Source organism: Heptranchias perlo, unplaced genomic scaffold, assembly GCF_035084215.1.
Source record: "Heptranchias perlo isolate sHepPer1 unplaced genomic scaffold, sHepPer1.hap1 HAP1_SCAFFOLD_396, whole genome shotgun sequence".
NCBI classification, from domain to species: Eukaryota; Metazoa; Chordata; class Chondrichthyes; order Hexanchiformes; family Hexanchidae; genus Heptranchias; species Heptranchias perlo.
Genome location: NW_027139408.1, coordinates 192,501 through 200,000, shown reverse-complemented (window position 1 = coordinate 200,000; position 7,500 = coordinate 192,501). Strand labels below are relative to the sequence as shown.

Here is a 7,500-nt window from a genome sequence, read left to right as displayed (position 1 = left end):
TATTGCAGTGTTTCTGGGAACGGTGCAGCTCCCCGTGGGGAGATATTCAAAAGGAAAAACAGCTCTTTCCCAGTGTCTCTGTGTGTGTGTGTGTGTGTGTGTGTGTTTTATTACTGAGAATAAAGCTGATATCTCTCTCTCTCTCTCTCTCTCTCACTCAGAGCTGCTGTGGAAGGAAACCGTTTTAAAAAGAACTTTCTCAGCTCAGTGGTATTTTTTTCTTCTCCAAGGCTGAGTGCCGCTCGCACGTAGCGATATAATTCAAAGTGCAAAATAACTTGGCGTCGTTGACTTTAAACAAGCAGGGTCTGCTTCCAAATGAAAGCTGCGCTCCCGAACTGGACTGTCTGTCTGTCTGTCTGTCTGCTTGTCAAGGGGAGGAAAAGGCGGCGGTGGTGGTGAGGGTGGAGCTATACGCTCAGGAGGGGAGACTTTCTTTCAGAGGTGCCAATTAATCTGTAGCAGAAAGTCATCCCCCCCGACCGGGATTCGAAGCCCGGTCCTGACCACGAGACCACCGGGGAGAGCTGCCTCAAGTCCCTGAGGGACCTGGACACGAGGCCGAGGACACACGCACGCCTGCTGCACTGGCAGCAGCGACCAGCAGGGGGCTGACCGGCTGATCCTTCCCTTTCACAGGCAGGCTTTTGGCCCTCGCTGAAACGACAAAGGTGTTCAGAAGGAAGTCCTGGGGGGAAGGCAGGCAGGGAGGGACGGACACAGGGAAGTCCGCACAAAACAGGTCCCCTGGAACCTCTGACCCAGAAAAACGGGTTCCTGGTGAAAGCAGTCCTGCCATTGACAGGACAATGGACAGGGCCCGGCAGCTTGAGACACATCTTTCTTTCAATAAGCAAGTTCTTTTTAAAAAAGTTTCCTTCCACAGCAGCTCTGAGTGAGAGAGAGAGAGAGAGAGAGAGAGAGACACTGACTGACTGACTGATACTGACACCGACACACACACACACACATACTATTTATTATTATTTTAAACGACAAAGGTGTTCAGAAGGAAGTCCTGGGGGGAAGGCAGGCAGGGAGGGACGGACACAGGGAAGTCCGCACAAAACAGGTCCCCTGGAACCTCTGACCCAGAAAACCGGGTTCCTGGTGAAAGCAGTCCTGCCATTGACATGACAATGGACAGGGCCCGGCAGCTTGAGACACATCTTTCTTTCAATATGCAAGTCCTTTTTAAAAAAGTTTCCTTCCACAGCAGCTCTGAGTGAGAGAGAGAGAGAGAGAGAGAGAGAGAGAGACACTGACTCACTGACTGATACTGACACCGACACACACACACACACACACACACACACACACACACATATTATTTATTATTATTTTAAACGACAAAGCTGTTCAGAAGGAAGTCCTGGGGGGAAGGCAGGCAGGGAGGGACGGACACAGGGAAGTCCGCACAAAACAGGTCCTTTGGAACCTCTGACCCACAAAACCGGGTTCCTGGTGAAAGCAGTCCTGCCATTGACATGACAATGGACAGGGCCCGGCAGCTTGAGACACATCTTTCTTTCAATATGCAAGTTCTTTTTAAAAAAGTTTCCTTCCACAGCAGCTCTGAGTGTGAGGGAGAGAGAGAGAGAGACACTGACTGACTGACTGATACTGACACCGACACACACACACACACACACACACATATTATTTATTATTATTTTAAATTGATTTTTAGAACAGGGAGATGGAAAAGGGGCTTGCTCTGTCCACTCCACGCATCGACCCAGTATTGCAGTGTTTCTGGGAACGGTGCAGCTCCCTGTGGGGAGATATTCAAAAGGAAAAACAGCTCTTTCCCAGTGTCTCTGAGTGTGTGTGTGTGTGTGTGTGTGTATTATTACTGAGAATAAAGCTGATATCTCTCTCTCTCTCTCTCTCTCTCACTCAGAGCTGCTGTGGAAGGAAACCGTTTTAAAAAGACCTTTCTCAGCTCAGTGGTATTTTTTTCTTCTCCAAGGCTGAGTGCCGCTCGCACGTAGCGATATAATTCAAAGTGCAAAATAACTTGGCGTCGTTGACTTGAAACAAGCAGGGTCTGCTTCCAAATGAAAGCTGCGCTCCCGAACTGGACTGACTGTCTGTCTGTCTGTCTGTCTGTTTGTCAAGGGGTGGAAAAGGCGGCGGTGGTGGTGAGGGTGGAGCTTTACGCTCAGGAGGGGAGACTTTCTTTCAGAGGTGCCAATTAATCTGCAGCAGAAAGTCATCCCCCCCGACCGGGATTCGAAGCCCGGTCCTGACCACATGACCACCGGGGAGAGTTGCCTCAAGTCCCTGAGGGACCTGGACACGAGGCCGAATACACACGCACGCCTGCTGCACTGGCAGCAGCGACCAACAGGGGGCTGACCGGCTGATCCTTCCCTTTCACAGGCAGGCTTTTGGCCCTCGCTCAAACGACAAAGGTGTTCAGAAGGAAGTCCTGGGGGGAAGGCAGGCAGGGAGGGACGGACACAGGGAAGTCCGCACAAAACAGGTCCCCTGGAACCTCTGACCCAGAAAAACGGGTTCCTGGTGAAAGCAGTCCTGCCATTGACATGACAATGGACAGGGCCCGGCAGCTTGAGACACATCTTTCTTTCAATATGCAAGTCCTTTTTAAAAAAGTTTCCTTCCACAGCAGCTCTGAGTGAGAGAGAGAGAGAGAGAGAGAGAGAGACACTGACTCACTGACTGATACTGACACCGACACACACACACACACACACACACACACACACACACACATATTATTTATTATTATTTTTAATTGATTTTTAGAACAGGGAGATGGAATAGGGGCTTGCTCCGTCCACTCCACGCATCGACCCAGTATTGCAGTGTCTCTGGGAACGGTGCAGCTCCCCGTGGGGAGATATTCAAAAGGAAAATCAGCTCTTTCCCAGTGTCTCTGTGTGTGTGTGTGTGTGTGTGTGTGTATTATTACTGAGAATAAAGCTGATATCTCTCTCTCTCTCTCTCTCCCTCTCTCTCTCTCACTCAGAGCTGCTGTGGAAGGAAACCTTTTTAAAAAGAACTTTCTCAGCTCAGTGGTATTTTTTTCTTCTCCAAGGCTGAGTGCCGCTCGCACGTAGCGATATAATTCAAAGTGCAAAATAACTTGGCGTCGTTGACTTGAAACAAGCAGGGTCTGCTTCCAAATGAAAGCTGCGCTCCCGAACTGGACTGACTGTCTGTCTGTCTGTCTGTTTGTCAAGGGGTGGAAAAGGCGGCGGTGGTGGTGAGGGTGGAGCTTTACGCTCAGGAGGGGAGACTTTCTTTCAGAGGTGCCAATTAATCTGCAGCAGAAAGCCATCCCCCCCGACCGGGATTCGAAGCCCGGTCCTGACCACGAGACCACCGGGGAGAGTTGCCTCAAGTCCCTGAGGGACCTGGACACGAGGCCGAATACACACGCACGCCTGCTGCACTGGCAGCAGCGACCAACAGGGGGCTGACCGGCTGATCCTTCCCTTTCACAGGCAGGCTTTTGGCCCTCGCTGAAACGACAAAGGTGTTCAGAAGGAAGTCCTGGGGGGAAGGCAGGCAGGGAGGGACGGACACAGGGAAGTCCGCACAAAACAGGTCCCCTGGAACCTCTGACCCAGAAAAACGGGTTCCTGGTGAAAGCAGTCCTGCCATTGACATGACAATGGACAGGGCCCGGCAGCTTGAGACACATCTTTCTTTCAATATGCAAGTTCTTTTTAAAAAAGTTTCCTTCCACAGCAGCTCTGAGTGAGAGAGAGAGAGAGAGAGACACTGACTCACTGACTGATACTGACACCGACACACACACACACACACACACACACACACACACACATATTATTTATTATTATTTTTAATTGATTTTTAGAACAGGGAGATGGAATAGGGGCTTGCTCCGTCCACTCCACGCATCGACCCAGTATTGCAGTGTTTCTGGGAACGGTGCAGCTCCCCGTGGGGAGATATTCAAAAGGAAAATCAGCTCTTTCCCAGTGTCTCTGTGTGTGTGTGTGTGTGTGTGTGTGTATTATTACTGAGAATAAAGCTGATATCTCTCTCTCTCTCTCTCTCCCTCTCTCTCTCTCACTCAGAGCTGCTGTGGAAGGAAACCTTTTTAAAAAGAACTTTCTCAGCTCAGTGGTATTTTTTTCTTCTCCAAGGCTGAGTGCCGCTCGCACGTAGCGATATAATTCAAAGTGCAAAATAACTTGGCGTCGTTGACTTGAAACAAGCAGGGTCTGCTTCCAAATGAAAGCTGCGCTCCCGAACTGGACTGACTGTCTGTCTGTCTGTCTGTTTGTCAAGGGGTGGAAAAGGCGGCGGTGGTGGTGAGGGTGGAGCTTTACGCTCAGGAGGGGAGACTTTCTTTCAGAGGTGCCAATTAATCTGCAGCAGAAAGCCATCCCCCCCGACCGGGATTCGAAGCCCGGTCCTGACCACGAGACCACCGGGGAGAGTTGCCTCAAGTCCCTGAGGGACCTGGACACGAGGCCGAATACACACGCACGCCTGCTGCACTGGCAGCAGCGACCAACAGGGGGCTGACCGGCTGATCCTTCCCTTTCACAGGCAGGCTTTTGGCCCTCGCTGAAACGACAAAGGTGTTCAGAAGGAAGTCCTGGGGGGAAGGCAGGCAGGGAGGGACGGACACAGGGAAGTCCGCACAAAACAGGTCCCCTGGAACCTCTGACCCAGAAAAACGGGTTCCTGGTGAAAGCAGTCCTGCCATTGACATGACAATGGACAGGGCCCGGCAGCTTGAGACACATCTTTCTTTCAATATGCAAGTTCTTTTTAAAAAAGTTTCCTTCCACAGCAGCTCTGAGTGAGAGAGAGAGAGAGAGAGACACTGACTCACTGACTGATACTGACACCGACACACACACACACACACACACACACACACACACACATATTATTTATTATTATTTTTAATTGATTTTTAGAACAGGGAGATGGAATAGGGGCTTGCTCCGTCCACTCCACGCATCGACCCAGTATTGCAGTGTTTCTGGGAACGGTGCAGCTCCCCGTGGGGAGATATTCAAAAGGAAAATCAGCTCTTTCCCAGTGTCTCTGTGTGTGTGTGTGTGTGTGTGTGTGTGTGTGTGTGTGTGTGTATTATTACTGAGAATAAAGCTGATATCTCTCTCTCTCTCTCACTCAGAGCTGCTGTGGAAGGAAACCTTTTTAAAAAGAACTTTCTCAGCTCAGTGGTATTTTTTTCTTCTCCAAGGCTGAGTGCCGCTCGCACGGAGCGATATAATTCAAAGTGCAAAATAACTTGGCGTCGTTGACTTTAAACAAGCAGGGTCTGCTTCCAAATGAAAGCTGCGCTCCCGAACTGGACTGACTGTCTGTCTGTCTGTCTGTCTGTCTGTTTGTCAAGGGGAGGAAAAGGTGGCGGTGGTGGTGGTGGTGAGGGTGGAGCTTTACGCTCAGGAGGGGAGACTTTCTTTCAGAGGTGCCAATTAATCTGCAGCAGAAAGTCATCCCCCCCCAACCGGGATTCGAAGCCCGGTCCTGACCACGAGACCACCGGGGAGAGTTGCCTCAAGTCCCTGAGGGACCTGGACACGAGGCCGAATACACACGCACGCCTGCTGCACTGGCAGCAGCGACCAACAGGGGGCTGACCGGCTGATCCTTCCCTTTCACAGGCAGGCTTTTGGCCCTCGCTCAAACGACAAAGGTGTTCAGAAGGAAGTCCTGGGGGGAAGGCATGGAGGGACGGACACAGGGAAGTCCGCACAAAACAGGTCCCCTGGAACCTCTGACCCAGAAAACCGGGTTCCTGGTGAAAGCAGTCCTGCCCCGCCCTGCCATTAACATGACAATGGACAGGGCCCGGACCAGGCGCAGCGGACGGTAGCGAGCAGTCGGAGGGTGAAAATCCGCCAGTGGGTGAAAAGGAGAGCCGTGCGGTGAGAGGAGGCGGAAAGCGGTTCGCAGACTTTCGCTGTACCTCCGGCGGGCAGCGCCGCACCTCCGAGCGCTCGGTACCGTCCGCTGCGCCTCGTCCTGCCGCACGCGACCAGCCGTCCCCGGAGGAAATCGGCCTCGGCCTTCCTGAGATATCAGTCTCCAGGTGGGACAGAAAAACCGGGGGCCCCCGGCTCGCTTTCGGCGGCCCGCTAGTCGACTTCCCGTCGTGCGAACGCGATCCTTCCGGTACCCTTCGGTGCCCCTTGCCCGACTCTAGCTCCGGTGGTAAAGCGGAGTCGGTCGGTCTGACGGCCGCCGAGTTAGCAGGCGGAAAGCGGTTTGCAGCCTTTCGCTGTACCTCCGGCGGGCAGCGCCGCACCTCCGAGCGCTCGGTACCGTCCGCTGCGCCTCGTCCTGCCGCACGCGACGAGCCGTCCCTGGAGGAAATCGGCCTCGGCCCTCCTGAGATATCAGCCTCCATACGGGCGTCACAAATCAGTGGACATGGTCAGCTGCAAAGCAGTGTCATTACAACCTTTCATAAACAACAGGGCAGCACCGCACTGCACTGCACTGCACCCCACACTACATCACACTTGCCTGCCTGCCGGCCTGCCGCTGCCTACTCTCACCAGCGGACCAAAGTGAGGATAACACCCCGAAGCAAGCATCTCCCTTGCCGCCCACCAGCCCACACCAATCCCCTTGCCTGCCTCCCACAAATTCCACCAGCGAGGCAAAGTGAAAATCAACCCCCAAAAAACGCACTCCACACCGGCCATCGCCCGCTATACACCCCCCCTGGGGCGAATATTAAGCCCGAGAACACCGACTGTAACCAACCGCAGTGAAAAGTTGAAGTGGCAACTCATTAACCAGATTTACACTTGGCAACTCATAAACCAAATGAACAAAAAATCTGGTTAATGAGTTGCCCAAAATAAATCTGGTTAATGAGTTGCCACTTCAACTTTTCACTGCGGTTGGTTACAGTCGGTGTTCTCGGGCTTAATATTCACCCCGGGGGGTGGGTGATTCTGGGGGTAGTGTCCGGGAGGGTGAGCCTTTTATTCGGCAGGAGGCGTGTGGGGAAATCATCAACCTGTCAGACGATGAGTTGTCACAAACGCCATTGCTTAATGAAAGCTGCGCTCCCGAACTGGACTGACTGTCTGACTGTCTGTCTGTCCGTTTGTCAAGGGGAGGAAAAGGCGGTGGTGGTGGTGAGGGTGGAGCTTTACGCTCAGGAGGGGAGACTTTCCTTCATGCCAATTAATCTGCAGCAGAAAGTCATCCCCCCCCGACTGGGATTCGAAGCCCGGTCCTGACCACGAGACCACCGGGGAGAGCTGCCTCAAGTCCCTGAGGGACCTGGACACGAGGCCGAGGACACACGCACGCCTGCTGCACTGGCAGCAGCGACCAGCAGGGGGCTGACCGGCTGATCCTTCCCTTTCACAGGCAGGCTTTTGGCCCTCGCTCAAACGACAAAGGTGTTCAGAAGGAAGTCCTGGGGAGGAGGGAGGGAGGCAGGGAAATCAGCACAAAGCAGGTCCCCTGGAATCTCACACCTGCGTCCCAGAAAACAGGTCT

The 7,500-nt window shown here is 52.9% G+C and overlaps 5 pseudogenes; all 5 read left to right on the top strand.

The window, feature by feature from the left end:
• The window catches only part of LOC137312135 (U2 spliceosomal RNA), a 117-nt pseudogene extending 84 nt beyond the window's left edge, over positions 1-33 (top strand).
• Positions 34-1,658: 1,625 nt separating this feature from the next.
• Positions 1,659-1,775, top strand: LOC137312112 (U2 spliceosomal RNA; annotated as a pseudogene).
• A 965-nt stretch (positions 1,776-2,740) lies between these two features.
• LOC137312120 (U2 spliceosomal RNA) lies at positions 2,741-2,857 on the top strand (annotated as a pseudogene).
• Positions 2,858-3,818: 961 nt separating this feature from the next.
• On the top strand, positions 3,819-3,935 carry LOC137312144 (U2 spliceosomal RNA; annotated as a pseudogene).
• A 961-nt stretch (positions 3,936-4,896) lies between these two features.
• Positions 4,897-5,013, top strand: LOC137312143 (U2 spliceosomal RNA; annotated as a pseudogene).
• The last annotated feature ends 2,487 nt before the right edge of the window (positions 5,014-7,500 follow it).